Raw genomic sequence first — 10398 nt, forward strand, 5'->3', positions numbered from 1 at the left:
TCAGTTGACAATACAACCTTTCTTTTTTCTTTTTCTCGTTTTTATTTTTTTTTATTTTTATATCTAGTTTTGTGCCAAGTCTTCTGTGCTAGCACTTTTCACGCAGTCCATTATCAAATCAGCACAACTACCTCCTGAGGCAGGAATTACTATTTTCCACGTTTTTATATAGACAAAGAAACTTAAAACTCAGGTGCCACCCAGCTGGTAAATAATAGAATTTAGTTTTAAGCTCAGATCTGATTGACTTCAAAACTCATACTTTTCGCAGCTATGCTTGTATCACCTATATCAAAATCTCCTGGGGGGTTGCCAAAATGCAGATCTCTGTTCTTTGCTCCAGAGTCAGTATGATGGCAATGGCTAGACTTCCAGCAGCACCCATTCTTCCCTCCCCTCTTCATGGATGGAACATGGCTGCATGTCTAGAGATTGCATTTCCCTGTCCTCTTTGCGATTGAATGCAGCCACCTGATAAGTTCTCACTAATGAAGTAATGCGTGCCAGGCCTAAGCAAACTGGATAAGAAATATGCATGGCCTCTCTACACTCTCCCATTGCCTAGAATCTGAATATGGTTGTAACCTAACCTTGACTAAGTAAGTGATAACTAACCTTGACTAAGAAATGTTTGTTGAGAATGGGGGTGGTGTCTCAAGAGGAAAGAAACCTGGGTCTTTGAATGCCTATGTGGTTTAGTTATCTACAGCTGCCTAATAAACCACCCTACATCTCAGTCACTTTAAATAACAGTCCTTTATTGGACCTGTGAATGTACAATTTGGGCAGAGATTGATGAGGATGGCACCAGGTGGGAAGGCTTAACTGGGGCAGGAGGATCCACTTCCAAAGTAACTCTGGTAAGTAACAAGGGGGTCAGTTTCTGACTGCCCAGTGCCTCTGAGGTAATTAAACCCTTGCATGTAGTTGGCAAACTGAGCTCATCTAGGGCTGACAGCTAGGAACTCCACCTCTTCTCCACATGTGCCTCTGCACAGGGTGTTGGGCTTCCACACAGCATGGCTGCTGAGTTCTAAGAGTGAGTATTACAAGATCAAAGAAGTGGAAGCCTACCGTCTCTTAAATCCTGGGCCCAGGAACAGGCACAGTGTCACTTCTACAACATTCTCATGGTTAAAGCAGTCACAGAGCCTGCCCAGATTCAAGGGGAGGGGACAGCAACCTCATTTCTCAATGAGAGGATTGTCAAATAATATGTGGCCCTCCTTACTCTGCCACATCACATGAAACAGATGCCACCAATAAGGAAACCTCTCTTTAGATTGTTGTGCATGCAGAATAAATAACTTCTTTGTTTTCTAAGCCATGTTATTATTGGGCCTCTTGCTTAGCTTTTTACTATAACAAACACTCCCAGTGAATCAGACTCTCTAGGTACCGGGATCAGGAATCTGCCATCTAAAAAGCAACCTGATGGTTTAATGCACACCAGCATTTGAGATTCATTCTGCTAAGCAATGAGGGAGGTCAGTTTCTGACTGTCTAATGCCTCTGAGATGTGAATAGTTAAACCCTTTTATCAGATTGTTCATGGGGTTCAGATCTTAGAACAGACAGCACCTCCACAGGGATGATCTGCAGATCTGCAACTTGGCTAAATCCCACTTGGAGACACTCTGAGGGGCCTCGGAGCCCATCTGGCGAAATCCTCATTGATATGGGAATTCCTGATACACTAGTGTTATAGGATGCTCACTTCAGTGGCAAAAATGACAGAAGTCTGTGGTTAAGGAAAGTGTTTTTTGACCATCTTTTCTTCTTTTCTAAAATGGAACTCCTACAGACAATTAAATCAAACGATTTAACTATTTCAGAGACATCAAGAGAGCAGAAACTGACGGTATAGTAGTGTTGCTCAGCCAGGTGGATCTGAAATCACACAGACACGACATTAATTAATAGTGAATCACTTTATGAGTTACATTCATTTTACATAACAGGGGAGACAAGTTCCTATCCCAGGGTGTTAAAACTCTCTAGGCAAGAAAGTTGCAGAAAAGAGCAGTGATATTTAAAGCAATTAAAGAAGATGCCCAAACAACAAAAGGCTGGTTTCTAGACAATTGTCTGGTTATTCAAGGCTCTTTCCACCTGAGAGTCTTATAATACCAGGTCTCTAATTCAAAACCATTCTCCTCTTCTTAGTTTACTTCTAATTCTGTTTGAATACTAAGTTCCTTATGGTTAATATTGAATCCCTGCAGACTTAACTTGGTAATCTTCCTCAACAGGCATTATGATAACCGTCCCATGTGGTTGTTGCAATAATTAAATCAGATAACAGGAATATTCATGCAATGAATATTCATGATGAAGATCCATAGAACATGTAGTACAAGGTTCAAAACAACATGGCTGCATAGTAAATATAAAAGTCCCTTTCATTCCTTCCTCATTTGTAGGAAATAACTTCTAAATCTGGAACAACAGCCAAATACAGCCATAGATATCTGATTTGCTACGTGTAAGATTTTTTTAAATTAGATTCCAACATAAAAATTAGAAAATTTTACATGAAAATTCAGACTTTTGTTTTTTTCTAAAAGAACAGAAGCTCTAGGAACACAAATCAGCATGGCCTCCAACAGGCATGAGTTTGAAAACCTCGGACTTAATGTTCTCTCTCACATATTTTTGCCTCCTAGGCCTATTTTCCTGGGCTCTTATTTGTCCCCTTGGTCTGGGGCTAGTAAGTAGGAAAACAATTTGCTGAAAGCTTTGACATTACCTGAATTTTGAGTGGAGAAAACTGCATTTGATTCTTGGTCAGGTGCTGGGTGCAGGCATTGACAAAGGACATGCTAACAGTACTGTTTCTGAAAAAGATAATACATCTTCATTATAGCTTCCCTAGTCAATTACCACTCAACCAGAGAACTGCTTTCAGAATCATTGTGTTTTATTCATCTGTTGATTTAGTGAATCCCTACTACGTTCAGGCTCTATCCTATGGAATAAACAAAACTGATAAGAAACAGACCTCATCAAATTAACCCCTGTTCACCTCTTAGGTCTCAGCATTAATGTCCCTTCCTCCAGAAAGCCTTTCCTGATTCTTCTAAGTTAGACACCCAGGTGTGCACTCTTGAACCTTTCCTTTGTCATGTTCCATGAACTCAGTCAGTATATTTCTCTATCTTCCTCCTCTGAGTTCCTTACGATGTCCTTTTAATTACGTCCCCGGTTCCTAACACAGTGCTGATACCCAGGAGTCCCTTAACAATATGCTGGAAGAAAGAATAACTGAATGATTTCATGAGTGAATAAATGATTGAAAAATTTGATGTTTATTCAAATAATTGGAATAGAACTGAGAAGTGGGGCAAATGTTTTCATTGGTCAATGGCAGTAGGTTACCATTTATTAAACATTTAAATATCACCCCTGAATATTGGGAGTTAAGTGTCCACTGTTTTAATAACTATAATTAATTAATCACTAAAATGATTACATGCCCTGTAGTCCCAGATACTCGGGAGGCTGAGGCAGAAGAATGGCGTGAACCCGGGAGGCGGAGCTTGCAGTGAGCTGAGATCCGGCCACTGCACTCCAGCCTGGGCGACAGAGCGAGACTCCGTCTCAAAAAAAAAAATTAAAAAAAAAAAATAAATAAATAAATAAAATGATTACATGCAGATTATTAAAGTATTTTCCAGTAAAGGGGAAGTTCTCTCCCCACAAGAAATTCTAGTATAAAGTTTCTTCTATAAATTAAGCTCCTAGAACACAGTAGGTACTCAATGCATGGCACGATAGTTATTATGAGTGTTGAGATTTATAATATTGCATTTTAAAATCTTCACTGCTACATTCTCAGAACAGAATCTGGTTCATAGTGTGTGCAGTAAATATTGGGTAAATCAAATATTTAATTAATGATGAATTAACAATATTAGCTCAAAGAAAGAAGTTAGTCTGATCTTTCTGAAGACTATTTAAACGGGTCATAAACCCCCAGAGTACACTCTGAGACGCTTAGGGTCAATAATAGAAAGGTCACTTTTCCACCTGAGGGATGGGGTCTCTCCAGGATCTTGGAGCCTGTGCTTTTTATCTAGTGTGTTGAGGGTCATGCCCAAGTCATCTCTGCCACCAACGGCACCTTATCTCTGGCAGCACAGGAGGCTGAGGGCCCCAGAGAAGCCCTACAGGAGAGTGGGTCAGACTCCAATGGGGGCTCTTGATTAGAGCTAAACATTCTGAAGTCTACAGGAGTCTGGGGGTCTGACCTGGTATTCCAGGCTTCTCCACAGGAGACTCTTCTTGTATTTCACAGGAAAAACTGCAGAGCTGCAGGGCTGGGTGGGAGAGGGGTGAGGATTTACAAGAGAGAAAAAGAAAAGGAATCAAGATAGAGAATAACAGAGACTTATGCATCACACACACACAGGCTCAGATGTACAGAGAGATGCACAGCAGGGCAAGACCAGAGAAAGGCAAAGGGCCTCAGAGTCAGGCCAAGAGAGCCAGGGCAGAGACCACAGCACACAGGAACAAACTTGAGAAAAAGAAGAAATGAGAGAGATGTTGAGAGGCAGTGTTTCAGAGCCATCAACCAGAGAGATGACACAAGTATAGAGACAGATGAGAGAGACAGAGTACGTGTGCACATGAAAGACAGACAGACAAAAAAAGGGACCAACACAGAGAGTGATAGAAACACAGAGAGACAAAACAAGAGATATACAGAATGAGAGAGAAAAACATAAGGAGTGGAGACTTAAATATTTACCTGATGATATGGTTTGCCTCTGTGTCTCCACCCAAATCTCATCTTCAATTGTACTCCCATAATTCCCACGTGTTCTAGGAGGGACCTGGTGGGAGATAATTTGAATCATGGGGGTGGTTTCTCCCATACTGTTCTTGTGATAGTGAATAAATCTCTCGAGATCTGATGGTTTAATCAGGGGTTCCCGCTTTTGCATCTTCTTCATTTTCTCTTGCTGCCGCCATGTAAGAAGTGCTTTTTACCTCCTGCTATGATTCTGAGGCCTCCCCAGCCATGTGGAAATGCAAGTCACATGGGACTCAGTGTATTAAAATGACTTGAGACTGTTCAAGATGAAGGTTCTTGGGTCCTTCTAGGGCTATGAGTCAGACCTATAGGTGTGGAGCCCAAGAAACTATTTTTACAAGCTCCTCCAGGGATTCCAAGGCATACTTCATTTTGAGAACCATTGGTTGAAGCTGGAGGATTTAGGGAAGCCACATACACACTCATATGCACACACATACACACATCTCAGGATACACTTGATGATGGTGTCCCCACGTGCTTGGGCTGGCCTTTACAAAACTTCCCTAGCCCAAGCTGTCTTTATTTGTGGAAGCATAAGACTCATAACTACTTTATGACACAGATATTTTACTATGATTATGTCCACTTTACAAATGAGCAAGCTGAGGCTCAGAGAGGTGTAGTATTTTGCCGAGGGTTACAGAATAAGCAAATGGTAGAGCCCAGTCCCTTATCATTTTAGATCTGAAAGGAACCTCAAAGACGAGTCTATATAACAACTTCCCTCTATAAGTGAGGTCCCCCAAAGTTCAGTAAGATTAGATGTCTGACCAAGGTCATAGAGGGAGTCTGCTATATCCTACCACAAATTATTTTAAACAAATGTCAACCATGACAGACAACATGCTTTTATGTGTAGAAAATCCTAATGAATTAATCCAAAGAAATCTACTAGAATAAATGAATTTAGCAAGATCACAAGATCCATGTCAATACATAATAAACATAAATTTTATTTCTATTAGCAACAAACAATTGGAAAACAAAGAATAAATGGAATTTATTAAAGCATATAAATATACAGGTCTTACACATTTTAAATTAAATGCATTTCTAATTATTATATCTATCTTTGCTGAAAAATATCTTTGCTGATATGATAATTAGAAATAAATTTAATTTAAAATGTGCAAGACTTGTACACTGAAAACTAAAAAAGGATGCTGCGAGAAATTAAAGAAGACTTGAATAAGTGGAATGATATATCATGTTCATGAATCAGAAGACCCAATATTTTCAACATGCCCATCTTCCTCAGATTGAACGGAATTCAAATCAATATCCCAGACAGAAGACATTGACAAGCTGATTTTAAAATTTCACAAAAGAGCAAAAGACCAATGTATGAGTTTTCTAGAGTAGTTATAATGAAGTACCACATACTGGGCAATAAAAACAACAAAAATGTATTGTCTCATGGCACTAACCATATTTTTTTAAATTTATAAATTGGATGTCATAAAAATTTAAAGCTGCAGCTCATTAAAAAGATACCATTAAGAAAATCAATAGGGAAGCCCCTAATTGAGAGAAAATAGCCACCATAAATGTGTCTAAAAAAGTACTTGTATCCAGAATATAAAAGAAAGTCCTATAACTCAATAATAAAAAATAATCCAATTAAAATGGTCAAAAATCTTGAACAGACACTCCACAAAAAAAGATATACAAATAATCAGTTAGCACAGGAAAATATACCCAATGACATTAGTCATCAAGGAAATACAAATTAAAATCACAATGAGAAAACACTATGTGTCCATCAAAATGGCATACTCAAAATCAGACAGCATAATATTGGCTAGGATGTGGAGCAGCCAAGTGCTCAATCATTCCAAATGGGGATATAAAGTGTACAATCATTTTGAGAAAAAAAATCTGGAAGTATCTTATAAAATTGAACGCATATCTACCCTATAACCCAAAGAAACTCATTCCTAGGAGGTTTTCTGATGTGGTTTGGCTGTATCCCCACCCAAATCTCACCTTGAATTATAGTAATTCCCGCATGTCAAGGGCAGGGCTAGGTGAAGATAATTGTTTGTTTGTTTTTTGAAATGGAGTTTCACTCTTGTTGCCCAGGCTAGAGTACAATGATGTGATCTCAGCTCACCACAACCTCTGCCTCCCAGGTTCAAGCGATTCCCCTGCCTCAGTCTCCCAACTAGCCCAACTAGCTGGGATTACAGGCACCTGTCACCATGCCTGGCTCTTTTTTTTTTTTTTTTTTTTCTGTATTTTTAGTGGAGATGGGGTTTCACCATGTTGGCCAGGCTGGTCTCGAACCTCTGACCTCAGGTGATCCAACTGTTTTGGCCTCCCAATAGGTGGAGATCACTGAATCATGGGGGCAGTCTCCCCCAAATTGTTCTTGTGGTAGTGATAAGTCTGTTGAGATCTGATGGTTTTATAAATGGGAGTTCACCTGCACAAGCTCTCTTGCCTGCCGCCATGTAAGACATGACTTTGTTCCTCATTTGCCTTCCACCATGATTATGAGGCCTCCCAGCCATGTGGAACTGTGAGTCAATTAAACCTCTTTCCTTTATAAATTACCAATTATCAGAATGTCTTTATTAGCAGTGTGCAAATGGACTAATACGTTACCCAAGAGAAATGAAAACATATGTTCACACAAAGACTTGTGTGCATACTTTGTTTATAATAGTAAAAAACTGGAAACAACCCAGGTGTCCACCAATGGAAGAATGCATAAATAAACTGTGGAACATCCATACAATAAAATACTATACAGCAATAAAAAGGGATGAACTGTTGCTTCAGGATTTTATGTGAAGTTCAAAAACAGGCAAAATGAATCTATAGTGTTAGAAGTTAGAACTGATCGCCTCTGGAGATGGAACATTGCTGGGAAGAAGTATGAAGGGGTCTCTTAGGGTACTGCAAATGTTGTATAACTTCATCTGGGAGGTGATTATAGGTTTAAGACGTACACACTTCAATTACGTTATCCTTCATCACATAGAGAGGAATAACACACAATGGGGCCTTTTGGAAGGTGAAGAGTGGGAGGAGGAAGACGATCAGGAGAAATAACTAATGGGTACTAGACTTAATAACTGGGTGATAAAATAATCTTTACAACAAATCCCCATGATACTAGTTTACCTATGTAACAAACCTGCTCTTGTATCCCTGAACGTAAAATAAAAGATAAGAAAATAAAATAGTAAAGATAATGGCAACTCGACCTCACATTTAAAAAAATAAAATGCCAGTACTTCAGTACCATATAAAATAAATACCAAAATACTGAAATGTCATTTTAGTCACAATTTCAATCCCTATCTGTGAAAGTGATTATCCACCAGGTAGCTGAGAATTTATGGCAATAACACCTGTGTCTTGGTCAGAAAACATGCAGGACTTAGAACCCCAACCAGTTCACGAAGGTAATAGTGGTTTCCCAAATGAGAAGGACTTGCCACCCTTATTAAAGGAAGTGGGACATTACTGGAGTCTACCTGTAAAAGGACTCACTACGTATACAAATGTGAGAGAAAACAAATACAAAACCATGGTAGTGAGTTCTCTCCATAAAGATGGCAGAATAGTAAAATTGGAACTGCCTTTGAAAAGCAAAAGGGCACAAATAAGATTGATAGATTCTAGCTAGACTAATGAAGAAAAAAGAGAGAAGATCCAAATAAACACAATCAGAAATAACAAAGCGGACATTACCACCGGTCCCTCAGAGATACAAAGACCCGTCAAAAACTATTATGAACATCTCTATGCACACAATCTAGAAAACCCAGAAGTAAATAAATTCTTGGAAATATCCAACATTCCAGATTGAAAGAGGAAGAAACTGAATCCCTGAACACACCAAAAATCAGTTAAAAAAACTGAACAAGTACTAAAATGCCTACCAGTGAATAAAAGCCTTGGACCAGACAAATTCACAGACATACAAAGAAGGACTGATACCAATCCTACCAAAACTATCCCAAAAATTGAGAAGGAAGGACTCCTCCCTAACTCATTCAATGAGGCCAGCGTCCTTCTAATACCAAAACCTGGCAGAGACAAAAAAAAAATCTTCATGCCAATATCCCTGTTGAACACAGATGCAAAAATTCTCAACAAAATACTAGCAAACTGAATCTCCAGCAGCACATGAACATGCTAATCCACCATGATCAAGTAGGTTTTGTTCCTGGGATGCAAGGTTGGCTCAACATACATAAATCAATAAATGTGATTCATCACACAAACAGAACAACAAGAAAAAACTCACATGATCTTCTCAATACACAGAAAATTCTTTTACTTCTTAATATTTTTTTTTCTGAGACAGGGTCTCTCTCTGTTGCCCAGCCTGGAGTGTAGTGGCATGATCTCAGCTCACTGCAACCTCCGCCTCCCAGGCTCAAACCATCTTCCCACATCAGCCTCCTGAGTAGCTGAGACTATAGGTACATACCCCACATCCAGTTAATTTTTGTTTCTTGTTTGTTGGTTTTTTGTTTTTTGTTTTGCTTTTTTGGTAGAGAAGGTGGTTTACCATGTTGCCTAGGCTGGTTTTGAACTCCTGGGCTCAAGCAATACGCTAGCCTTTGTCTAAAAGTCCTGAGATTATAGGCATAAGTCACTATACCCGGACAGAAAAGGCTTTTGATGAAATTCAACATCCCTTCATGTTAAAATCTCTCAACAAATGAGGCAGTGAAGGAACGTACCTCAAAAAATGAAGCCATCTATGAAAATCCCACAGCAAACATCATATTGAACAGGCCAATGCTGGAAGCATTCCCCTTAAGAACTGGAACAAGACAAAGATACCTATTCTTACCACTTCTATTCAACATAGTATTGGAAGTCCTAGCCAGAGCAATCAGGCAAAAGAAAGAAATAAAAGGCATCCAAATAGGAAGAGAGGAAGGCAAACTACCTTTCTTCAAAGACTGTATGATTTTATACCTAGAAAACCCTACAGCCTCTGTCCAAAAGTTCATAGAGCTGATAAACAACTTTGCCAAAGTTTCAGGATACAAAATCAATGTACAGTTGGTTTTTTGAAAAGTTAAACAAAATTGACAAACCTTTAGCCAGACTAAGAAAAAAGAGAGAAGATGCAAATAAATAAAATCAGAAATAAAAAAGAGGCATTACAATTGATATTGCAGAAATTCAAAGGATCATTAATAGCTACTATGAGAAACTATATGCCAGTAAATTGAAAAATCTAGAAGAAAAGGACAAACTCCTAGACACATACAACCTCTCAAGATTGAACCAGCAAGAAATCCAAAACTTGAACACACCAGTAACAAGTAATGAGATTGAAGCCATAATAAAAATCTCCCACAAAAGAAAAGCCCGAGACTTGATGGCTTCACTGCTGAATTCTACCAAACATTTAAAGAAGAACTAATGCCAAACCTACTCAAACTATTCCAAAAAATAGAGGAGGAGGAAGTACTTCACAGAAATAGAGAAAAAAATCCTAAAATTTATATGGAACCAGAATAGCAAAAGCTATCCTAAACAAAAACAACAAAACTGGAGAAATCACATTACCTAACTTCAAATTATACTACAGAGCTATAGTA

The sequence above is a fragment of the Macaca nemestrina genome, chromosome 10 (assembly GCF_043159975.1).
Source record: "Macaca nemestrina isolate mMacNem1 chromosome 10, mMacNem.hap1, whole genome shotgun sequence".
Classification (NCBI taxonomy): Eukaryota; Metazoa; Chordata; class Mammalia; order Primates; family Cercopithecidae; genus Macaca; species Macaca nemestrina.